Below are 27,077 nucleotides of genomic sequence, written 5' to 3'. Positions count from 1 at the left end.
ATCATTAGTCACAATACAAAAGAGTGGGACATAGTCAGGTCTAATCATCTTTGTCACTTTTCCAATGTTCAAATTCGGTTTTCAGATGCACAAAATCTGACTGAACAAGTTTAATATCATTATCATAAACCAGGCAAAGCATACAAGACACAAAATAGCGAGAGGTAAAATTTTTACCAGGTTTTTAATCCCTAACACACATTACCAAAGGGTGGTACTGCTTGGTCTCACTACATTAAACATTTATAAATTCATTACTTTACTTAGTACTTAAAACATTCATTTATATTTTCTTACATGGAATTATTATGCATTTAGCTTTTATTCATTTAAAAATGTTCCACTGCATTAGGTCTTCAAAGGGATTTCCAAAGTGTTCAATTACTTCTTCTGACTGTGGCTTTTTCTGTTTTTTTCTATCTCTCTCTCTCTCTCTCTTTTCTTTTCTTTTTTTTTTTTTTTTTTTTTTTGGAAAAGAGCCAGGTTCCCAGTCTTTGCGCTGTTACTCTTACTCTCTTCATCCACTTGTTCCAGGGTTGTGAAAAGAGGTTTTCTTTCATGACTGCCTCAACAGCCAGAGATCCTTTCTAGCTTTAAAACATTCAGGCTTAAAAAAAAAATTAACTGGCATCTTTACAATGCCTTAGCTTTTGCTCAGTGAGGAACCAACCCCTCTGAACAATGAGTGCTTGTCTAAAGCAACTATTCACAGAAGGTACTGCCTTCTGGGGAATGGGAAAAGTTTCTACCTCTGACAAATGGGAGTACCCTAACAGAATAGAGCTGCGCCCAACTCAAAGTGCTTTGCGGTTCTAGCTCTGAAATAAGAAGATCAGTTACAGCCCCTCTGCTATGGACCCATTATTAAAAGCATTAAGGCATATTAAGCAAGATCAAGCGGCCGTCCAGATGAGATCCTGTGACTTCCCTTTGAGTGTGATTAATTTACAGAGTTAAAATATGTTCAGAGACGCTCCAGGCTTTTCCACACGTGTGAATGAAAACTTGACACACAGCTCTAGTGAGAGTCTGAGAGACAAAAAAGACAAATCCTGAGAAAATTGTCTAGTATATATAAATAAATTTAACAGTTACTTCAACATTTAATTTTATGTTATGCCATTTAGGTATCAAAAATTCCAAAGGCCCCTGAAAACACCTCACAACCTTGAGAATCATTGTCTGCCCAACGCCCATGCCATTTATTAGCTCCTCTTATTCTATAAAGTACATAAGCCAGTCAGAAAGAAAAATAAAAGCTTCCTCTTTCTCATGAAAAGATTGAGGCATTGTAGTTATTGGTTTGTATTCTTGATTCGACTGTTGAAAAGAGAGAGGGTAGGGCGTGAAAAATTGATTCAGGATACTTTTGCTTTGGGGGTTCTCTTATCTGCTCCTCCCTTCCCTTTCCCATCTCAGTCTCCTTTAGAACTGTACAGGTGAAGTTTCACTGGTATTTTAGCAGACTTTATGTTGAACCACAAAGTAAGGAAGGCCAAGGAAGAGGAAGAGTTGGGGGAAGGGGACCGGCAGCAGAAATGAGACAAACAGGTTATTAGAGTTGAAGTGTGAACAGACAGGATCTATGAGTGAAACACAGCGACTCAGCCAATAAGAAGGGACACATTTTAGATTGTGTTTGCAACAAAATTCAGATGTTACCAATGTTATGGTATTAAGAGGTGGGGCTTTTAAAGGTGATTAGCAAGGAAGTCTCCTCCTTTGGTAATAGAATTAAGATAAGACTTTATAATAAAAGGTGCTTCGCCCAGCACTTGGCGAGCTTCCTGGCTTGCTCACCTGCTTTCCACCAAGTGAAAGTACCACATTCATTTCCTCTGGAGTATCAAGTGAGGTAATATCTTGAAAACAGAGCAGAGAGTGGTTCTCCCCAGACAAGAAAACTGTCTGGTGCCTTGACCTTGGACTCCCAAACTTCTGGCCCTGTAATGTTTCTGTTCTGTATACGTTGCCCTGTCTGCGATATTTTATGAAAGCAGCACTAATGGACGAAGAAAAGATCCTACATTTCTTAGGATCCTGATTCTGCCTGGTCGAGGACCTGATTTCTAGCAAAGGGCAAAATCAGAAAAGCAGGCCACTCTGTGTGATGATGGATATGTTAATTTTTTCATTGAGTAATCTTTTTCTTTATGTCTATCTCATAACATCATACTGTTTGCCTTAAATATACACAATAAAGCTTATTTTAAGGAATAAATACAAGGCTCTTTTCTTTTTCAAGAATAAGTTTTATTAATTAGTAAAAGGTTACAGACTTTCAAAAAAATTCCAGAATCTACTATGAGAAGGAAGTATGAGGCAACACACATCAAACATCATAGCATGTAGTTCTTTAATGTGCTATGTTGACTCTACATTCATTCCACTGCATCCATCTTTTCTCCAACTTAAGAGGAGAAAGAGGATATTGCTATGCGTGGTTCATTAAAAGGAAGTGGCTGTGCTACTGAGCTCGATCACATCACCTTCTAATCTTTACAGAATGCTCAGATGTCCTTGGTTTGCTCCCTTAGAGGTTACCAGAAGATGATTCCAATTTTATGAGAGAAACAGACATGAGAAGCCAGTCCTTGTAGCTGGTGTGACTTGTTCATATGCTTAGTGCGCTGCAGTGAAACAATGTGCTATGTGTAATTAAAAGAGAGAAAGAATGAAGTCAGTTCTTTCCTTCCAGACACAAATGTATATTTAAAATGTCATAGTAAACAAGTAAGTATAGGTTTTCTGGGGAGAGGGGTAATGGGAATTGAACTCAGGGGCATTCAATCTCTGAACTACACTTCTAACCTTTTTTTATTTTTTATTTAGAAACACAGTCTCATTAAGTTGCTGTGACAGGCCTTCAACGTGTGATCCTCCTGTCTCAGCATCTCAAGTACTGGGATCACAGGACTGCACCTGCACACCCAGCTTGAATAGACCCTGTACTAAATTTTATATTTGATCTAATTTTTGGTTGTGAAAGCTGAGTTGCATTTCTTCAATGGTTCTTCCCTTCACACACACCTGTTTTTGAGACCGGTCAGGATGGCTTGTCCACCGAGGTGGCAGGAAGATCCCTGAGAAAGCAGCCTCCCTGTCCTCCCAGCCCCACCCCACTGTTTTCCACTTTGAGGTTTCAAGGTCAAAACAGAGTCTTGTTACGGCAGCTTCATGCATTGAAGACACACCTTTTTTGGCAAAGGTCACATTCTTCTAACCCTTGTCACTGGCTGGGAGAGTCCTCTCTAAAGATTGGGTTTTTCTTCATAACGATGCCAACATGCAGCTCGCCTATTGTCCACGTATGGTTGACAGCCTAAATGTATCACACTATCGAACAAAAGCTCCACAGTTGTTTTCCATGCCTGGACATGCCGGGCTAGTCCCAATGTTTTCTGCACATGCCGGCAGATCTTGGAGAGGCAGTACTGGAATTCCTCGTCGCAGTCGTTCTTGCTCTCCCCACAGATCTCATAGCACCTGCAGTGTTGGCTGCAGCACTTGGTGAGGGAGGGAATGCCAATGTTAAGATGAACTCAAAACACTGGAGAGCCACATCCATTTGGAGGGGAGGGTTTGCAGCCATAGCGTGAAGGCTTAGATTCATCGCGGCACTTATACTGGCAGAGCCCATCCTCGCCGCCCAGCAGGTCCAGCGCAGCGTTCAGGAACGTGTCTATCTGTGGACGCCTTTCTGGAGGGTCTTGACAGTGGCCCTCCAGTCGGTGGTCTGCTCCTGCTCCTGGCAGCTCAGGGCCACTTCCAGCAGGAGCAAGAGGACACGCACGGGCCACGGGGCCATTATCTCTGGCTGGGGTCCCAGAGCCCGGGCGCCCTCGGTGGCCACCAGCTCCCACCCTGCCGCCTGCGCCCACCACCAATACAAGGCTCTTCATGTAGAGCATCAATGTATCACATTTCTTGGGCACATCTTGGAGAATCCCAGTGGATGAAGTAGTACCTTTTTTTTTTTTTCCTGTAAACAAAAACAAGCTACTTTTATGTAAGTTCTCCTTGAAAAGGAGAAAATTATCCAATTACTTAATATGATCACCAGGAGTCTATTTATGGATGTGGGGAAGGTGATATTTTTACTTTACATAAATCCTACACTTTTTCTTACTTTTAATTTTTATTTGTAGACATGGTTTTTGTTTTCTTTCTCTTGCTTCTAAAGTTCCTTTTCCCAGAGTCCAATGATGTGTATCAAAGTAATAGCTTTTCCACAGACAGCATGAAATAGAAGGTTTGCTGGATTTGTGACAAGTTCTCTGAGAATTGCTTAATATATCTGATATATCCTGATGTCATTATCTCTCTTGTTTCTTATTTAGCTTTCTCCAACAGTAGCTTGCTATATACAGTATTGCTCTCCATCCTGTGCTTAACTAGTTTTCTGCATCAAAATAATATAGTAAAGAATAGCTCCAATTTAGCATTTGAAAGCAACAGATTTTAACCCAGTGTTAAGGACTGAAGAAATAACTATTTAGATTTTTTAAAAAAAATAAGTTAATAAAATCAACAAAGGTAAGATATGTTCAGTATTACTGCTGATAATGTTGAGTTTCTAAGAAGTGGTAATAACAAGTGCTTAAGTAATTCAGTTTCTATTTTTCTTTCTGTGTCTTTATTATCCAGGGAACATGTATGAAGTGTTTGCTTTCTTGGAGATTTCTCTTCTCCCTCTGCTTTCAGAACGGTCTGATTTACCCTGTTCTTTGGCATTTACTAATATTAAGTATAAAATGAGAGAAATAGTCACTCAAACTAAAATATGTTAACACTTTTTTAACTTTGTAAAGATTAGAAATAATGTAAATATACTCATAATTTGATGGTTAGATGATTAATTAGGAGAAATTAGGTATTTGGAGATTAGATATATTTGCATGCATTAGGTCATTTTTTCTCGACTAGTAATACTTCAAGAAATGAATCAGTGTATTAATTACAAAAAAATCTTGTAACTTTGTATTGATTAGAAGTTTAACCTAGGCTGGGCGTGGTGGCACACACTTGTAATCCCTGCGCTTGCGAGGTGGAGACAGGAGGATCGCACAGGTTCGAAGCGAGCAGCTCTGGCTTAAGAGACCCTGTTTCCAAATTTAAAAAGTATAAAAATAGGTCTGGGAGCATAGCCCAGAGGTAGAAGGGTTTCCAGAAACCCCAGTACCACCAAAAAAAAAAAAAAAGTTTAACCTAAGCTGGGCATGGTGGCACAGGCTTGTAATTGCAGCATTTGGGAGGCTGAGACAAAAGAATCATGGTTTACAGACAGCCTCAGCTACTTAGTGAGGCCCTTTGCTGCTCAGTGAGACCCTGTTTCAAAATAAAGAATAAAAAATAGAGCAAGGAGTGTAGCTCGGAGGTCAAATGCCTCTGGGTTCCATCCCCAGATCTGAAAAAAAAAAAAAAAATAGGGCTGGTGGTGTAGTTCAGAGGTAGAATGCCCATGGGTTCCATAGCCAGTACCAGAAAAAAAAAGTTTAACCTAAGCTACATGAAAAGTTAATAAATCCAAACTAAATATGCGTATTTGTAAAGGTGATTATCCAAATGCCATTTTAATGACAATGGCAGAAGAAACATTTTTCTACATCTCCAGGTCTTTCCATCTTCTTGCAAATGGCATGATTTGTTCTTTATAGCTGAGTATAATTCCATGGTGTGCATTTCCCATAATTTTGCAAACCATTCATCTATTTTAGGTTGGTTCTATATTTTGGCTATTATGAATTGTGCTGCTATGAATGTGGGTATGCTTATGTTACTGTAGTTCTTTGATTTCAACCCCTTTGGAAAGATACCTAGGATGGTATAGTTGTATCATATGGTGGATCTATTCCCAATTTTTCAAGGAGTCTCCACACTGATCTCCATAGTGGCTGAACTCCACCAACAATGTAAAAGAGTTCCTCTTTCTCCACATCCTCGCCAGCATTTGTTATGTGATTTCCTTATGCTTGCCACTCTGATTGGGGTTACAGACGGAATCTCAGCGTAGTTTTGATTTGCATCTCCCTGATGGCTAATGATGTTGAACATCTTTTCATGTATCTATTGGCCATTTGTATTTCTTCTTTTGTGAAGTGTCTATTCAATTCAGTGGCCCATTTCTTAACTGGGTTATTTGTTTTGCTAGTGTAGAGTCTTTTGAGCTCTTTGTATATTCTGGATATTATCCCTCTATCAGAGTGGTGGCTGGTAGAGATATTCTCCCATTCTATAGGCTTCTTCTTTAGGTTCTTGATGGTTTCCTTTGATGAGAAGAAAGTTTTTAGTTTGATGTCATCCCACTTGTTCATTCTGGCTTTAGTTTCCTGCACTTTGGCAGTCTTGTTGAGAAAGTTACTGCCTGTACCTATATGTTGGAGTGTTGAGCCTATCCTCTCCTCTAATAGCTTCACAGTTTCTGGTATAATTTCTAAGACTTTGATCTATCTCCAGTGGATTCCTGTGCACAATGAGAGGTTAAGGATTTAGTTCATCTTTCTATAAATGGATAGGCAGCGCTCCCATCACCATTTGTTGAAAAGGTTGTATGAGTTTGCCCCTTTGTCAAAGATCAATTGACTATAGGTGTGTGGGTTTGTTTCTGTATCTTCCATTCTGTTCCACTAGTCTATATGCCTGTCATTGTGCCAATGCTATGCTGTTTTTACTACTAATGCTCTATAGTATAACTTGAAGTCAGGGAGTGTGACACTGGAGCATTCACATAAGCACAGGAAATTTGTGTAACATGCATGGCCACCATTCACCACAGCCCTGCTTACATGAGACCAAGGGGCATTCTACCTCTGAGCTATACCTCCGACACTATTTTATTCTTTATTTTGAAACAGGGTCTTGCTACACTGCGAGGATCTCTCTATGTTGCTGATAATGGCACTGAACCTGAGATCCTCTTGTCTCAGCCTCTCATGTAGACATATAGTATTTTGTCTAGAGCCCTGAACATAGGAACTGTTCACTCCACATTATCTATGCCAGTATGTCAAAAATTTCACCCTTTCACCATAGACTCTTTATAACAGGTTTGAATTTTCTCTTTTTCTGAAAATAAAAGTGCTTAAGAAACTCATAACCCATCCTACCCCCAAAAAAGAAAGATAGGCATCGCAAAAGTTTAAAAACATAGAAAAATCCCAGTATTTGGGAGGCTGAGACAGGAAGACCACAGTTTGTGGACAGCCTCAGCTACATAGTGAGGCCTTTGCAACTCAATCAGACCCTGTTTCAAAATAAAAGAATAAAAAAATAGAGCTGGGGATATAGCTCAAAGGTTGAATGCCCCTGGGTTTCACCCCCAATTTCACACACACACACACACACACACACAATATATATATATATATATATATATATATATATATATATATATATATTGTTGTTGTTGTTGTTGTAGTTGTTGTTGTTTGTTTCTCAATACATAACTGGGAAACAGCACCAGCATGAAAGTTTTGTATATCTTCCATTTATTTCTAGTGTATTGCAAATAAACAAACATTAAAATCACCCTTTCTTCTTCATATCTCTCTCCAATAGTTTACCTTGATTGCTGGCTTTGAAACAGGATGACATTATATGAGATATAGAAGAAAAAATGTAAAAAATACCTTTTTAAGAAAGTGAGAAGAGAATACAATTTCTTTATTAGAATGAGATATGTAAATTATGCATAAATGTTTCCACTATTCTTTAATTTAAACATGGAAATTTATCAGTAAGTAACACATGTTTTCTATGTCACATGTTGTTGACTGGTGTCTCAGGAGATTGAAAGTCACTAATGTGTAATTCTTAGAAAGAGGTTCCAGAATAGCAGCCTGGGCACTAGGGAATTCAGGAACAACTCCAAGGAAGCTGCACACTTATGAAGAAGAAGATATTTTCTAAGACTCTTTATGTTCTCTTCTACTCCTCCACATGACTATACACTTGGAAAAAAAGAAACTCATATTGCAAGACTGTTCTTTTTATAATTGATCCCTTACTTTTCTGTAATTACAATTAGTATTTATTTAAATAAAACTAGATGCCAGGCACTGTTCCCTAAATTTTACATTTATTAACTAACTCGCAATAAAACTATAAAGAGGATACCTTTATTTTTATGTATATTTTATAGAAAAGGCAACTGAAGTGCAGTAAGGTTAAATGATTGCTGAAGGTTATCCAAGGAAGAGGTAGCAGAATTAGGATTCATACACCAGCAGTCTGACTTCAGAATCTCTATTTCAAACCTCTCTACCATTCCAGCCCAGGAAAATCAGATACAGATCAGATACAATAATACTTGATCAATCTCCCCTTCCTATTTCCCACAACTGGCACTTCAGAAATGTCCAGAAATATTTGAGGAATGAGAGGATATAATCTCATGAGAGCTTCCCATGCAGATCTCTTTCCTGAGCTTTAGTTCCATGAGGATATGCTCATCTTCTCTCCAATATAGCAGTAAGTATCATAAAAACATTTTTTTTTTTTTTGCGGGTCTGGGGATGGAACCCAGGGGCATTTGACCTCAGAGCTACACCCCCTGCCCTATTTTTTATTCTTTATTTTGAAACCAGGTCTCATTGAGTTGCAGAGGGCCTCACTAAGTAGCTGAGGCTGTCCACAAACCATGATCCTCCAGGTCTCAGCCTCCTGAATACTGGGATTACAAGCGTGTGCCACCACGGCCGGATTTCATAAGAACTTTAAACCAATATCATAATATGAACTCACTAGCTATTGTCCTCTTTAGTAGCCCCTATCTTCATGAGTGGAATGACCATATACCCTTATCTCCTTCCTCTTTCTTCTCCCTTACTTCATAAGTTTTTCCTAAATATCTTACTTAGCAAAACCTTTTTAAATTAAAAATACTTCCACTGAGCAACAGTGGTAACCTTTTAATAATTGCAATTTAGATTCATCTTTCTAAAACTCAGATTTTCTATTTACCCCTTGTGCTAAGCATAATTATAACACCCTCCCAAAGATATCTCCTTAGGAATCTCTGAAACTTCTGAACATATCTTTTATGGTATAAAAAGACTTGGGAGATATCATTCAGCTAAAAATCATTTTTTGGTACTGAATATTAAACCCAGGGGCATTATACCTCTTACATATACCCTCAGTTTTTATTATTTTCTTTTTATTTTGAAATAGGATATTACTAGGTTACTAAGTAACTAACTTATTAAGTTGCTGAGGTTGACCTCAAACCTCTGATCTTCCCATTTCAGCCTCCCAAGTACTAAGATTATAGGCATGTGCCACCACATTCATCTAAATAAGCTGAATGTGGTGGCACATGCCTAAAATCATAAAATCAAGTGATTATCCTGGATTTTTCCAGCGGGCACAGTATAATAAAATGAGTCTCTAGAAGTAGAGAACCTTCATTTCCTGTGGCCAGAAGAAAATATTGCCATGGAAGAAAGGTCAGAAAATTACAACCTTGTGACTTTAAAAATGGAGAAAGGGACCATAAGCCCAAGAATGCACGCAGCCTGTAAGAAAGCAGAAAAGATAATCTGCCTCTCCAAAAGCTTTGGAAAGGAATGTAGCCATGCAACACTGAATTCAGCTGAAACTCAAGTAGGACATCTGACTTAAAGAACTCTAAGAAATAAATTTGTGTTGGTTTAATCCACTGTGTTTGTGCTAATTGTTTCTGCAGCAATAGGAATCTATATACCCTCTATATGTAGAGATTCTGGAAAACCCTTCTTAATTCTTCTTGTCTACCTTAGGTCCTCACATTTTCTTATATGATACCTGTGGTGTTTTCTAGCATACTTCTTGTATTATTTTCATACTGGTATTGAAGTAGAAAAGTGGAAGGCACGGGGGAGGGGTGAGGCTCTGGTCTCTTGTAAATGAGAACTATATATGTATCATGTTAAATAAGAATCAGCAAATCCATATGTATATATTTGGAAATTACATTATATATAAATGATAAATATAATCAGTTCAGGAATGGAGCCAAAATTGGGTAATCTGCTAGTAAGCTCAAGGAAAAGAAACAAGATGTGACTGTAATTCATCAAATGGAAATTGTACCAATTTTACTTTACTGAAGAAAAAATAGATCTTATAATTAAGTGTGAATCTGGAAGCATAGGCAAATATAGTGAAGAAAGCTTAAACTCCTTTGCTTCTTCATTTGTATGGCCCCTTTGACAGTCTCAAATGTAACCTGAGAAAGTCATGTGTTCTTGAAAATTTGCATATGTCATATATATATATATATATATATATATATATATATGGAAATCAGTTAAGACTATTGTTTATATCACTTCTCCATAACATTTTCATTTCCATTGAGTAGCACAGAAAGGACATGCTGCATTAGCTATTCCCTATTCTTAAGAAGGGCTCTCAATATTTATAAGCTTCAGACCATGCACAAAGTGCATTCTTATTTCTTAACAAAAAGATCTAGTGGAGTTTGTATTGACCATTTAGCATGGTAATAAGCAGAAAGCATGCTGTTTCAGGGACAAGGTTTTCTATTCACTATAGATAAAAGCATTATTTCAGAGATAAAACTTTTATAGACGATCTAATCTCAATACTTTTCCATCAATTCCATAAAATAGAAAGAGACAGGACTCTCCCAAACACATTCTATGAGGCCAATACCCTATTGATATCAAACCAAATAAAGGCAGCTCAAAAAAAAGAAAACTATAGACAAATATTGTTGATGAACTTAGTCACAAAACGTTTTAAAAAAAAATGCTAGCAATGTGCATTCAAAGCCATATCAAAAAAATTATACACCATGACCAAGTCAGATTCATCCTAGGGATACAAGTCTGGTTCAACATACAAAAAAAAAAAAATCCTTGTAATTCACTGCATAAACAAAACTAAGGACAAAAGATACATAATTATTTCAATAGATACTGAAAAAAACATTTGACAAAATATAACACTAAAAATTCACACTAAGAATACTTCATAGAATAGGAATAGAAGAAACATACCTCAGCATCATAAAAGCAACATACAGTAGGCCCACAGCCAACAACATAATAAATGGTAAAAAAAAAAAAAACCCACAACTATTAAAGTTCCCCTTAAAATCAGGAGCAAGACAACTATGTCCATTATCACCACTCCTTTTCAATATAGTATTTCAGATTTTATGCAGAGCAATAAGAAAAAAGAAGGAAATCAAAGGAGCACAAATAAAAAAAAGAAGAACTGAAACTATCTCTTTGCACATGACATATTAGACTTAAAAGGCTTTTAGAATTGATCAACAAATTCAGCAAAGTGTCTGAATATAAAATCAATCTTTAAAAAGTAGCTTTCCTATATGCCAAACACAAATCCACTGAAAAACTATCCAATAAATATTTCCACTCATAATATCTTTCCAAACAATAAAGCACTTAGGAATAAACCTAACTAAAGAAGTAGAAGCTTTCTAGCAGGAAAATTACGAAATACTGAAAAAAATTTGAAAAAGATCTTAGAAGGTGTAATGATTTCCATGTTCTTGGATAGGCAGAATAAATATCATCAAATGGCCATTATTCCAAAAGTGATCTACAGATTCAGTGTAATAGCCATTAAACTACCAAAGTCATTTTTCACAGATACAGAAAAGTCAGTCTTTAATTTGAAACAACAAAAAACCCCAGAATAGCCAAAGCAGTTCTCAGCAACAAAAATCATATATGAAAAAATGTTCAAAATCATTATCAATCTGAGATAGGCAAATCAAAATTACCCTGATATTTCACTAACCCCAATTAGAATGACAATCATTAAAACACAAGCAACAACAAATGCTGGTGAGGATGTGGTTAAGTAGGAACTTTGATATACTGTTGGCAGGATTACAAATGAGTGTAAACCACTTTGGAAAACATTGTGAAGGATTCTCAGGAAAGTGGGAATGAACCTATCATATGATCCAACAATACCATTTTTGTGTATCTACCCAAAAGAATGGAAACCAAACTACCAAATTAATGCATGTCTATGTTCATAGCTGCACAAGTCACAATTGCCAAACTGTGGAACCAGCTAAGATGTCCATGAACAGATAAATGGATTATAAAACTATGGCATATATACACAATGGAATTTTACTAAGCAACAAAGAAGAACAAAATTATACCATTTGCAGAGAAATGGATAGAACTGGAGAAAGTTATGCTAAGTGAGACTATTCATTCATAAAAAAGTGAAAAGTCAGATGTTCTCCCTAATATGCAGAATCTAGGGAGAAACTGGTACATAGTAGGGACTCCAGACAAAGGAGAAAAACCTTAGTTTAGTGAAGAAGGAGACCTGACTGAGGGAGATAGGAGGGGGAAAGAGGAAAACACCTTAATGGACATGATGTATGTACTAAAACTTCTCATGGCCAATCATTGCTGAGCATGTTGGAAAGAGGGGAGGGGGAAAGAATAGGGCAGGAACTGGAAAAAGGCTCAGTGCATGCTGTGTGTATGTCTGCCTCTATCACCCTGAACTTCATCAGGATATAAGATTACAATGCATATAGTCACTAATGTATTGGATCATATTAGAAAATGTATTTTCCCCTATTAGTCTTAGTAAAAAAGTAAAAGACTGCCGGGCGTGGTGGCGCACGCTTGTAATCCCCGCGCTTGGGAGGCAGAGACAGGAGGATGTCGCTGGTTCGGAGCCAGCCTTGCTGGCTTAAGAGACTCTGTTTCCACATAAAAATGTTAAAAATAGGTCTGGGAGTGTAGCCCGTGGGAGTGTATACCGGAGGTAGAAGGGCTTCCAGGAACCCCAGTACCACCAAAAAAAAAAAAAAAGGTAAAAGATTATTACAATGCTTATTAAGGGTTCTGGACACTGTTCAACATAAAAATAAGATGCTGATTAAGCCACATATACATATACAAAGAATATGAGTTGCCTAAAAGCTGAATCTACTGATTTGTTCTATTTACTAAGCAAGTTCAGATTTATAGATGCAGAAAGCTGAAAATTAGACTCTAAATCATGGTGCATTTTATACCTTGAGTGGTCTCTTTGAGGTTTGATTTGCTATTCTGTTTCTACACGCAAACATACTGTTGGAGGCTGCCTTAAACAAAATACAGAATAAGATACCCCCCCCCCAAAATGAATAAACTATAGAAAGAGATGCCACCTCTGAGCTGCTGTGGCATGGAGATAGTTTCACTAGAGTGACCAGGCTGCACAGTTTGGTGGCTGAATCTCAGACTTCATTTCACTTTCAGTTTTCCAATAGATAAGCTCCCTTTTCTTCCAAGAATCACACAACCATATAGAAGATCCCTGAAGATCCCTCTAAATAATAGCCTCTTCTTTGTGCCTCAACCAGTAAACTTCCAAGAGTATCTGTTCTCTTGGATGGTAACTACTTATTTATGAATCCTCACAACATTTAGGCAAATTCAATGCTTAGTACAGCGTCTATTTTTAAATTATTCTTAAAGCAAGTAATGAATTAAATAGTGATCAACAAAGAGTTTACTAAGAAATAATGTCAAAAACTATAACTAGATGGTATACAGAACAATTAAAATGGAAGATAGGTAGAGCAGGATTTAAAAATCCAGTAAATTCTCTCTAACAGTCTGATAGTTCCTCTTGGCCCCTCATGCTTCAACCTGCTCTTGTTTCGTGCTTTCTGCTCTTGATTTTTTTCTAATACTTGTCTTCCAGTTTGACTGTTGCTGGTTCCTTAGCATATAATCTAAAATTACCATTGTTCATTTTATTCCAACATGGTTTGCCTTTGCTTCTTAATTTTCACATATAGATTTGCTCCTTGATTATGATTGGATTGATCAGTTTGTTTGATCTCATCGTGCTGAAGAATCCATCTGCCTTACATCTATTTCCCTGGATCCTGACATTCTCCTACTCATTGATATTGGCCCATCTCCATCCCATTTACTGCCACACAATGTTGGTTGACTTTGCATTGTGATTTAGTTTACCAAGTAAGATTATTCAACTAGTGTATCAAGCATTCTGATATATTTATATGACAGTTTAAGCATGTAAAACTGCATATAGCAATAACTGAGATTAAAACACAGTGTAAATTCACTTACACCAAGATTGTCATTATTAACTAATTAGTACTTTCATATCTAGCATAAAGAAGATTACTTAAAATTCATATGGATCATTGAGTATGGTAGTTAGAGAATTTTAAAAGCATGTCTACATAAAAATGTTTTTAATGAGTTAAACAGATTGTATTCCAGATAATGTAACTTAGCTAGATTTAAATCAGATAAAGAAACTAGCACAAACTACTGTTCAAGATTCTTGTGCCTTGCACAAGCATTTTAGTTAATACTAATACTTTTATGCTAGTTGAGATTTTTTTTACTCACACAAATATCAAACAAGATAAGAAAATATGTCAGATATGTGATTCGACAGCACTGTTGGAAAATAAAGTGTACTTATTTTTATGCTTCACTTTTACTTTAATTTACTAGGCACGTTTGAGCTCTTTAAGAGACACAGATTTTTGGAATGTTTTCTCTCAAATCTAAACAATTAGGTACGTAAGTGGGTCGGCTAAAGAAGGTTGGTTTTTTTGGACCAACAAAAGTTAAATAAGCCGGGCATGGTGGCGCATGCTTGTAAACCCAGCATTCCGGACGCTGAGACTGGAGGATCACGGTTCGCGGACAGCTTCAGCTACTTAGTGAGGCCCTCTGCAACTTAGTGAGACCCTGTTTCAAAATAAATAATAAAAAATAGGGCAGGGGGTGTAGCTCAGAGGTCAAATGCCTCTGGGTTCCATCCCCAGACCGGAAAAAAAAAAGTTAAATAATTAAATTCATAAAATCCTACAATGAATCAAGACAGGTTTAAAGACAATTATCTAGATCATGTTGTCTTTGTCCAATGAATCATTGTTTCAATTTAGAGGCATTTTATGGATAATGGAAAAATCACTATGAATCAAGGCTTTAATTTTCACAATATTCATTAGTTTTTTTTTAAATGTACTCTATACATAGATAACATGTGAGTTTCAATACTTATAGTACTTTTATTTCTCCCTCTCCTCTAGCTCTTCACTCACAGATACATATAAATACATTTATTGTTATTTTATGTTGTGGGCAGCTATGAATGCTTCACTCACTATTATATAAGTATAATGTACCAATAAACGTTGTAAAATATATTTTGAAAAATAAAGTTTCCTTCCTAAGATGAATGTATATATGTATATATAATTTTTGAAAGATGTACCCCTGACCTGAAGTGACATTGAAGTGGACAAAATTAAATAGAGTCAAAGTAAAAAGATTTATATCAAGGTAGGTGAAATCGAAATCTGTATAGACTGGCAACTCTTGTTCAGGTTAAAATAGCAACAGCTAGTTTTTATATACTATTACCTCAATTATACCCATGTTTTTATTCTTTTTGTCACTTAAATATATATTTCCAGCTTGTTTATAATATGTTCCTTAAATTGATATCCTTTGTAAATCCTTTGTATATAAGAGTTAAGTATCAAAACAGATACCTTTGGAACTCTCTGCAAGGTTAACAGAAGCCACTGTGGTAGCATTGTTCCTGACAGTTAAAAGAGAATATGCTATTCAAGCAAGATTAATAATTTATGACAACTATGTTCTTGAACAACTCATCATTATAATTTTTATTGGTGCATTGTCATACATCTTAATGAAGTACAAGATGGTAGAGGCATACATGCACACAGCACTCATTTAGGCCTTCCCCAATTCCAACCCCATTACCTCCCCCTCCCTCCTTCTCATGTTTGGCCTATTGATTGACTTTTATATGTTTATGAATGTTTTTCATGTACATTCAAAATTTTCCCTCTTCCTTCCTTGCATCCCCCTTAGTTAGGCCACTTAATTTGCTCTTCTATGGTTTCTCCTTCTTCATCTAGAGTTCTTCCGATTACCCCTTTCCTCCCTAGCTTCCACATATTAGGAAGACCATCCAATGTTTTACTTTTTGTGACTGACTAATCTCACTTAGCATAATGTTCTCCAGATCCATTCATTTCTCCACAAATTATGTAATTCTGTTCTTCTTTATGGCTTAGTAAAATTCCATTGTGTATATATCACATAGTTTTTAAATTCATTCATCTGTTGGTGGACATATTGGGTGGCTCCATAGTTTGGCAACTGTGAATTGTGTGGTTATGAACACAGCTATGCATGAATTAGTTTGGTAGTTTGGTTTCCATTCTTTTGGGTAGATACCCAGAAGTGGTATTGCTGGATCATATGGTATGTTCATTCCCATTCTTCTGATATTGTGCCATACTGTTTTCCAAAGTGGTTGCACTAATTTGCAGTCCCACAAATAATTTATTGAAGTTTCCGCTTCTCACCAGCATTTGTTATTGTGTTTTTAATTATTGCCATTCAATATTGGAGTTAGGAAAAATCTCAGGGAAGTTTTGATTTGCATCTCTCTGATTGATAATGATGAAACATTTTTACATACACTTAATGGACATTTGAATTTCTTCTTTTATGAATTGTCTATTTAGTTCACTTTCCCATTTTTTGATTGGGTTACTTGTTTTCTTAGCAGTGAATTTCTTGAGTTCTCTAATAGAGGATATTAGCCCTATATCAGAGGAGTAGTTGGCAAAATTTTTCTTATTATCAGCTTATCAATATTCTTAAAATAAAAAGTTGTGCATATAAGAATTGTTTAATAATATCTTTGCATTCTAAATCAAGAGTTCTCATATTTGGAGATGTTCTAGACAGACAATGCTAAAATAAAATAATAGTTATACCTCTTCAATAAAAGCAATAAAAACAGTCAAACAACTACAAAAGTCATCTATTATAACTAAATATTATTTTTTTTAAATTGCCACTTGCCACCAAACATATAACGGTTATATCTTTAAAATAAAGGATCCAGCTGGGTGTGGTGGTGTACGCTTGTAATCCCAGTACTTGAGAGGCTAAGACAGGAAGATCGCACAGGTTCAAGGCCAGCCTCAGCTACTTAGTGAGGCTCTCAGCAACGTAGTGAGACCCTGTTTCCAAATAAAAGATAAGCTAGGTCTGGGAGTGTATCCAGAGGTAGTAAGGCCCTGGGTTCCATCCCCAGTACCACAAAATAATAAATAAATAAATAATCCCATAAATTGATCAAATTTAAAAGCCTTAGTTAGAGCTGGGCGTGGTGGCGCATGCTTGTAATCCCCGCGCTTGAGAGGCTGAGACAGTAGGATCACGCAGGTTCGAAGCCAATCTCAGCTACTTAGTGAGGCTCTCAGCAACTTAGTGAGACCCTGTTTCCAAATAAAATATAAAATAGGTCTGGAAGTATAGCCTGGAAGTAGAAAGCCTCTGGATTCCACCCCCAGTACCACCAAATAAATAAATAAATAATTAAATAAATACCTTAGTTATGTACAAAATGGGCATTATAGTAAGAACTATCTCATAGAGGTATCCTTAAAATTCATCTGGTTAATTCATTCAAAGTTTCAATAAATGGGTCGGGCATGGTGGTGCATGCTTGTAATCCCATTATTTGGGAGGCTAAGATGGGAGGATCATGGTTTGTGGACAGCCCCAGCTACTTAGCAAGGCCCTTTGTATCTCAGTGAGACCTTGTATCAAAAACAAAAAAAGACTAAAAAATAGGGCTGGGGGTATAGCTTGGAGGTACAAGGCCCCCGGGTTCCATCCAACATACCACAAAAAAAGAAAGTTCAATAAGTTAATATTCTTAAATTCAATGGGCTAATACACCTAAACACCAAAAATGTCATATTTGGGGATTTATTATCTAAGATTAAATTCATTTCTAAAATTTTCATGTTTTCTATCCGCATTAAATAACTCAAAAGAAAAAAAAAAAGGAGATCTATACACATATTGAATTCTATGATATTTATACCAATAGTTACAGGCGAAGTCTATTCATATCTGCAATTTCCTATGCCCAAGGAAAGAATGGATTAATGACAAGGGGGACAATTAGATGGATATTCAAGCATAAAGCAAATATAACATAATGCTTGTTACAGAATCTAGGCAGAAGCCATAGGCAAAATTCTTTCAAATTTTCTATATGATCCGGGAAGATGGCGACCGAGAAAAGCGGGGCTTAAGAGCCCCGCTAACAACCAATCTCCATTACCACAAAATCAGCGCCTTTCATAGCCAGAAAACACCATCACCAGAGAAACAAAAAAAATCACCAGGCTCCAGAGAGAAAGCTGACTGAGAACAGAGCTCAGAGCCACAGAGGAGATACACCGGCCTCACGCCCGAGGACACGGCAGCAGCGCCATACTGCCGGCGGCAGCAGAGAGTTCACCGGACGGCTACAGCAAGCCGAGGTAGGCCGCTACAGAACAGCCAGGCGGGATTTTTCAGCGCAGGGAGCATCTAAAGCTCCCAGTGGCTGAGCTCAGCACACGCTGCAGGGAACTCAAAACCAAGAAGAAATATGCCAGCCTCACGGCCAAGGGCGTAGCAGCGGCGCCATATTGCCACCGCAACAGCAGCAGCGAATTCACCAAGTCCACTACAGCTCCACCTGCGTACTCAACAACAGTCTGTCAAATTTCGGGCCCCAGAGGAGAAATCCCAGTACTGTACTCCCTGGGACTTGACCCAGTGGGGGAGGGGCGGTGGCAGAGATATCACACCATAGGTGAACGTGCAACCTGGCACCCCCCACAGTCTAAAGCAGCCTCTATCGACTCTCTGGGTCGGAGATTCTGTGATAAAACCCAGTAAAGGAGTAGTAGGGTCTGAGATACTACTGACTTGAGATCCAGAGCACCTTAAGTGAAGTCATAGTGACCCAAGGGAAGAACTCAGAGAAGGCACAAACATCCAAAATCATGGGAAAGATGAATAACACTGGAGCAATGAATGCACACAACCCCACAACATCAGAACCCGATAAAACTGAAAATCAGAGATTTCTAGAAGATCAAATCAGGAAAATAACTGAAGAAATAATAGAGGTGCTTCGAAAAGAACTCAGAGAGAGCTAAAAAGAGATAAAGGATGCAATTAATGAAGTAAAGGCCTCAATTCAAAGCACAAACAACCGATTAGAACACATGGAGAACAGAATCTCACTCTTAGAAGATGAGCAATCCAAAAATGAACACATAGTTTCTAATCTAGAAAAAAATATCCAACAGCAGGAATCTGATATTGAAGAAATATGGGCCCATTTTAAGAGAGCTAACCTAAGAATAATTGGAATAGAGGAGGGAAAAGAAAGTGAAACCAAAGGGATCAACAATCTCTTCAAGGAAGTAATAGCAGAAAATTTTCCAGACATCGAGCAAGAGGCCGATACACAGGTCCAGGAAACTTATAGATATCCCTTTAGACAGGATCGGAGAAGAGGATCCCCACACCACATAATTGTCAAAATGACCAATGTGGAAGCCAAGCAGAGAATCTTAAAGGCAACAAAAACAAAGGGCCAAGTGACATTCAGAGGCAAACCAATTAAAATCACTCCAGACTTCCCAAACCAAGTTATGAGAGCCAGAAGGGCTTGAAGTAACATATTCCAAATTCTGAAAGAAAACAACTTCTAGCCAAAAATTTCCTACCCAGCAAAACTTTCTATCAAATTAGATGGAGAAATAAGAAGCTTGCATGACAAACAGAAACTGAAGGAATTTTTGTCTTCAAAACCAGCGCTAGAGAAAATACTCAAAGAGATTAACTACAAAGAAGAAATAGGTAACACACACCAGAACTAGAGAAACAAGATTTTCCATCCAACAGACAACTAAGATTGGTTATCTTTGGAGATTCATTATTTATGTTAGTCTTTTACCTATCTCTAAATTGTATTGTTTGCCTTTATTGTTGTTAATTTTTAGGATTTCTAGTTGGAATATTAATATACCTTCAGATATAGCAATTGGAAATATTTTATTCCATTCTATTAGTAACTGTTAACTCTGTTTACATTGTCTTTGGATATACAATATGTTTTTTATTTTTTAGGGAGTTTGTATACGCTTCTGTTGCCTGTGCCATTGAAATCATAACCAAGAAATCACTGCCAATTTCAATGTTGCGAGGTTTTATGACCCAGATTTTCTCCTAAAAGTTTATAGTCTTAAGATTTATATTTAGGTCTTTTATCTATTTTGAGTTAAAATTTGTATATGGGATTAGGTAAGGGTCCAATTTTATTCTTTTCCATGTAATTATTATTTTTTAACAATATTTAGTTAAAAGATTAATATTTCCACCACCAAATGTTCGTGGAAACCTTGTCAAAAATAACTTGACAATATAGGGAAGAATTTAGCTCTAGGCTTTTATTTAACTCCAATGTTTTATATATCTGCCTTTAGAATAGTACTACACTGTTGCAATTATTGTAGCTTTATATGGTTTGAAATCAGAAAATATATATCTTCTAGCTTTGTTCTTTTTCAAGATCGTTTTGGGTACATAGAGTCCATATTCCATATTAGGATAGATTTTTTTCTGAAAAATAAATATATAAATATATGATAGTTTCACCTAAAAAATAGAAAAAAATATTCTCTGGTAAGAAAGAAAGCAAAAAGAAATATTGAAATGTCATCTTTAAGTCATCAAAAGCTTGGTATCAGACAAATGAAACTGTTATGTGAGATTACCATTTTTAATTTTAGATAAATTGCCATAATACTAGATGTCAACTACTAAGCCAAGCATGGGAGGGAGGGATAGGGAGAGAATGGGGTGGGGATTGGGTGGGGGCTGACTGGGAAAAGTGTGCAAGTATGTCTACAAAAGTATGTATCCTACTATGATGTATGAATACAGTGCACCAATAAAAAAAAAAAAGAAAAAAAAAAAGAAAGTGACTTTGCCAATTCATTCTCCAATTTAACAAATACTTAGCACCCTTACTATTTCAATCACTGTGCTACATCTTTAATGACTGAAGAGCTTCAAGCCACATACTCTACACCTATACACATATTATAAGTCTATGAAAGAGTGGAGAAAAGGAGAATAGAAAAATATATTAAGTAAACCATGGTGAAAACTTTTACATTTGATGACAACCATATATTTGTTGAACTATAAGTTCAAAAATTGCCAAGCAAGCCAGGCGTGGTGGCGTACGCTTGTAATCCCCGCACTTGGGAGGCAGAGACAGGAGGATCGCGCAGGTTCAAAGCCAGCCACGCATGCTGGCTTAGGAGACCCTGTTTACAAATAAAAATGTAAAAATAGGTCTGGGAGTGTAGCCCGGAGGTAGAAGGGCTTCCAGGAACCCCAATACCACAAAAAAAGAAAAGAAAAGAAAAGAAAAAAAAAATTGCCAAGCACAAACCAGGTGTGTTGGTGCATGCCTGTAATTCTAGTACTTGAGAGGCTGAGACAAGAGGATTGCAAGTTGGAGGACAGCATCAACCATTTAGCAAGACTATGTTTAAAAATAGAAAAGAAAAAAAAAAAAGCTGGGTGTAATGGTGCATGCTTGTAATCCCAGCATTTGGGAGGCTGAGACTGGAGGATCACGGTTATGGACAGCCTCGGCTACTTAATGAGGCCCTTTGTAGCTCAGAGAGACCCTGTTTTTCAAAAGTAAAGAATTAAAAATAGGGCTGAGGGTGTAGCTCCGAGGTAAAATGCCCCTGGATCCCATCCCCAGTACTAGGAATTAGAGGTAAAGTGTCTTTGCATTTAATTCTTATTATCACAAAGAATAAATAAATAAATGCTAAGAATAAAACACATTAAGAAAACTATATCATAATGAACTTTCTTAAAAGTAAAATGAGACTATTTTATTTTTTTATTTTTTGGTGGCAAGGGGGTAGAAATAACTGTAGAAATAATAGAGGTGCTTTGAAAAGAACTCAGAGAGAGCTAAAAAGAGATAAAGGATGCAATTAATGAAGTAAAGTCCTCAATTCAAAGCACAAATAACCGATTAGACCACATGGAGAACAGAATCTTGCTCTTAGAAGATGATCATTCCAAAAATGAACACATAGTTTCTAATCTAGAAAAAAATATCCAACAGCAGGAATCTGACATTGAAGAAATATGGGCCCATTTTAAGAGAGCTAACCTAAGAATAATTGGAATAGAGGAGGGAAAAGAAAGTGAAACCAAAGGGATCAACAATCTCTTCAAGGAAGTAATAGCAGAAAATTTTCCTAACATAGAGCAAGAGGTCGATACACAGATCCAGGAAACTTATAGAACTCCCTTTAGACAGGATCGGAGAAGAGGATCCCCACGCCACATAATTGTCAAAATGACCAATGTGGAAGCCAAGCAGAGAATCTTAAAGGCAACAAAAACAAAGGGCCAAGTGACATTCAGAGGCAAACCAATTAGAATCACTCCAGACTTCCCAAACCAAGTCATGAGAGCCAAAAATTTTCTACCCAGCAAAACTTTCTATCAAATTAGATGAGGAAATAAGAAGCTTCCACGACAAACAGAAACTGAAGGAATTTATGTCTTCAAAACCAGCACTAGAGAAAATACTCAAAGAGATTAACTACAAAGAAGAAATAGGTAACTCACACCAGAACCAGAGAAACAAGATTTTCCATCCAACAGTCAACTAAGATTGGTTATCTTTGGAGATTCATTATTTATGTTAGTCTTTTACCTATCTCTAAATGGTATTGTTTGCCTTTATTGTTGTTAATTTTTAGGATTTCTAGTTGGAATATTAATATACCTTCAGATATAGCAATTGGAAATATTTTATCCCATTCTATTAGTAACTGTTAACTCTGTTTACATTGTCTTTGGATATACAATATGTTTTTTATTTTTTAGGGAGTTTGTATACGCTTCTGTTGCCTGTGCCATTGAAATCATAACCAAGAAATCACTGCCAATTTCAATGTTGCGAGGTTTTATGACCCAGATTTTCTCCTAAAAGTTTATAGTCTTAAGATTTATATTTAGGTCTTTTATCTATTTTGAGTTAATACTTGTATATGGGATTAGGTAAGGGTCCAAATTTATTCTTTTCCATGTAATTATTATTTTCCTACAATATTTAGTTAAAAGATTATTATTTCCACCACCAAATCTTCGTGGAAACCTTGTCAAAAATAACTTGACAATATAGGGAAGAATTTAGCTCTAGGCTTGTATTTAACTCCAATGGTTTATATATCTGCCTTTAGAACAGTACTACACTGTTTCAATTATTGTAGCTTTATATGGTTTGAAATCAGAAAATATATATATTCTAGCTTTGTTCTTTTTCAAGGTCGTTTTGGGTATCTAGAATCCATATTCCATATTAGGATAGATTTTTTCTGAAAAATAAATATATAAATATATGATAGTTTCACCTAAAAAATAGAAAAAAAATATTCTCTGGTAAGAAAGAAAGCAAAAAGTAATATTGAAATGGTATCTTTAAGTCATCAAAAGCTTGGTATCAGACAAATGAAAACTGTTATGTGAGAGTATCATTTTTAATTTTGGATAACTTGCTATAATACTAGATGTCAACCACTAAGCCAAGCATGGGAAGGAGGGCTGGGGAAAGAATGGGGTGGGGATCGGGTGGGGGCTAACTGGGCGATATGTGCACGTATGTCTACAAAAGATTGTATCCCACTATGATGTATGAATACAGTGCACCAATAAAAAATTTAAAAAAATTTCTACATGTTTAAATTTTTAATAGAAAATGATAAAATGAAAGTGGACACAATTTTAATGAATAATCTATTTAGTAAGAAAAATAGTTAAATTAGAAAGCAATAAATTACAGGAATTGTTCCTAAAACCTATTTGGGAATTCCCATAGTTACATAGTTAGGATTTCTGCTACTTGCCTCCATGATCACAATTTTTAATTTTTATGGTACTTCTATAAGCATTAACATATCTTGCCTGACTCTTGTTCAGACATGCATCAGAGGCTGTGGGAGGCCCTGTTGCTTTTGGGTACAGCTTGGTATACAGTTCTGAAATACTTAACCAAGCTAAAGCTCAGGTTGTGGAAGGTTAAACATCATGTTTGGAGAATCTGGGGATTAGTAAGAATTTTAAGTTAGCTTACTGTCTGGGATAAATTTTTTGGAAATTAGTACTTAGAAAAAATAACACCGGTGCAGTTTAATGATAAAGTTCAAGAGAAACAAAGCTTCAGTTTCAAAATTGGAAAAACAACAAAGATTGGCTTATTTGCATGACTTGCCAAAAAAAAAAAATCCACACATGGTATGTAGCTTTATTCCTGTGTTGTGAAAAAATATATATTGATGTATGTTTGTTTATACATAAAAATTCAAATTAATCATGACAACATCTGTCATTCTGAAAATTCTATTTTTATTGATGTACTTTCTGGATGCTAATTATTTTTATTTTTGAGTAGAGGATAAAAATGTGAAATATAACTATAGAGTTATTTCTTCCCTGTGTACAGAAATTAAGTTAAAAATCCATCTTAGTTAAAATAAATTCTCCTTTAATCTCCTAGATATTTATTATAAGATTTTTTTCTGAGTTATTCAGGTAATATTGACATTTTCCTCTTATTTCTGTATAAAACTATTATTGATGACAACACTGTTTTTCCGAGATTTTTTTTCAAAAAAATATCAGCTCTGGATAAAAGAGATTTGTCAGGATTGCAGTTGAAAAGGGTGACTCTAAATGTGTCAATACCTTGTCCAATGTTCTTAATCGAGTTTCAAAAAATACAGAGTAAGAAATTTTAGAGCTTAAAATGCCTTTAGAAATAAAATTTTATGAATGAGAAAAATAGTGCACCAATATATACATGAGTCATTCTCAAGTCTATCTCAGGGTCAGTTAGCTAAATGGAAGGGTTGGATGTTTCATACACTTTCTCCCACACTGCACTATCTGTACATGTGCAAAGTTGCCATTATTTTGCTATGCAGAACAAGGCTTTGTGGGAGGAAATCCATATGGAAGATAATTTTCCTTAATATAGCTAAATGTGCATTTACACTCAGGGAATAGTAAACTATTATATTAATATTAAATTATTTACATGAGGCTTATGTAATTTACATATAGATTACAAAACATATAGTCTACCAAGCACAGTAGGAAAGAATTAAGAGTGATACAGTATTCTTCACCCTGATTTTTTTGGTGGAAGAATACTTAAATAAGAATTCAATATATAAAATATTTATTGTGCACCACGCATTCTGTTGACTGCTTTGCAACACACACATACCCTGTCTTCATAGTCTACTAGACAGGAAAGATACTGATGTATGAATACACTAATGTGGATCAGAAAAGAGAAAAAACCTAGCTTAAGAGACCTGTTTCCAAATAAAAATATAAAAAAAATAGGTATCTGAGAGTGTAGCCCAGAGGTAGAAGGGTTTTCAGGAACCCCAGTACCACCAAAAAAAGAAGAAAGAAAGAAAGAAAGAAAGAAAGAAAGAAAGAAAGAAAGAAAGAAAGAAAGAAAGAAAGAAAGAAAGAAAGAAAGAAAAGAGAAAAACTGAGGTGCAATAATGTATAGTAAAGAAGCAGGAAGACAAAGATATTGGACAACTGACTGGGGGAGAGAGTGCCTGGCAATTCTAGACAAAGAAGAAACACTTTGGTTTCAAGCCTGAAAGTTCTGGTGGATCAATTCCTATTCCTCTCCTACTCTTCTATTACATCCTTCATATAGGAACAGAAAAAAAAAATAAAGTGATACATTCAAATAAGAATAAACTACTGGAACAGCAACCCCAATAACACTTTTCCCCCTTTCATTATCTTAGTGAATGTCACCACAAACCCAAATGCAGAGGATCACACTAGATTATTTTCTGTCCTTCAATTCTCACATTCCATCATTTGAGTTCCAATAATGCTACCTCAGAAGCAGATATTTTTTACATACACTCCCCTCCACTAACACTGTACTATTCTCATACACTTCATCTCTTTCATTTGAACTCTTGTATCTTGGTTTACTTTCTCCAATTCTCTAATTTATTTCCTAGGCTTCTATTTCAGTCAGCATTCTCACCACTATAATTCAAAACACAATTTAGAGAAAGAAAGGCTTATTTGCTCAGTTTTTTGGAGATTCTAGGTTCAGTTCATGTGAGGGGCAGGGCATGGTTGCAGGCAGTGGAGAGAAGGAAAGCACACAGGCTCTGCTCCCCACATCAAAGATGTCAGAAGCAGAGAGAACATAACTAATCCCAAGTCCACTCCCACAGGGATCCCTCCACCACCACCACCCCTATTTTCTAGCCACATCCTACCTGCCTACGTTAAAGTCAGGCAAATAATGGATGTCTGCTGATGAGATTACAAGCCCATGATTCAATTGCACGAACTTCAAATACCAATTTTTGAACTTGTCAGGTGACATTCTGTATCTAATAAAACAAATCCTACAGAAAAAAAGACACCACCTCCAAAATAAAATTTCAGCTCAATTGCATGTAATGTCAGGCATTTTGTGATTTTATACATACCTCCTATCACTTTCTTTCCTTCTCTACTTCCAACATGATTCTCCAAGAATATTTAGCACTTGTAGTTTCAGGAACATGGTGTGGCTTTGCAATTCTGTGCCTTTTCCTTTGTGCAACAGTAGCTAATAGGCAATGTCCTGTTTGGACCACATGACCGCACTGTTGTATTGATAAATAAGTACAGTAAAGGAAACTATCAAGAATCTCAACCAAGAGCCAACAGAATGGGGAAAGATTTTTGCTAACTATTCATCTGATAAAGGACTAATATCTAGAATATAAAAAGAACTCAAGCAACTCAGCACTAAGAAAACAAATAACCCAATCAAAAGTGGGTAAGTGAACTAAATAGACAATTCACAAAAGAAGAAATTCAAATGGGCAATAAATGCATGAAAAAAATGCTCAACATCATTAGCAATCAGAAAGATGCAAATCAAAACTACCCTGAAATTTCACCTAACTCCAACTAGAATGGCAATAATTCAAAACACAAACAAAAACAATTCCTGGAGAGGATGTGGAGAAGTGGGAATTCTAATACATTTTTTTGTTGGTGGGATTGCAAATTAGTGCAACCACTTCGGAAAACAGTATAGAGGATCCT

General features: G+C 36.3%; 1 pseudogene across 1 annotated transcript; it reads right to left on the bottom strand.

Annotated features, from left to right (window-relative positions):
• Nucleotides 1–3,251: 3,251 nt before the first annotated feature.
• Nucleotides 3,252–3,808, bottom strand: LOC308266045 (group XIIA secretory phospholipase A2-like; annotated as a pseudogene). The gene has a single exon. The product of its transcript is annotated as a group XIIA secretory phospholipase A2-like (transcript).
• Between the last annotated feature and the right edge of the window lie 23,269 nt (nt 3,809–27,077).

This window comes from Muscardinus avellanarius, assembly GCF_963383645.1.
Source record: "Muscardinus avellanarius genome assembly, chromosome: 8".
Lineage (NCBI taxonomy): Eukaryota > Metazoa > Chordata > Mammalia > Rodentia > Gliridae > Muscardinus > Muscardinus avellanarius.
Note: the sequence above shows the minus strand (reverse complement) of the source record. Positions and strands in the feature narration are given on the sequence as shown.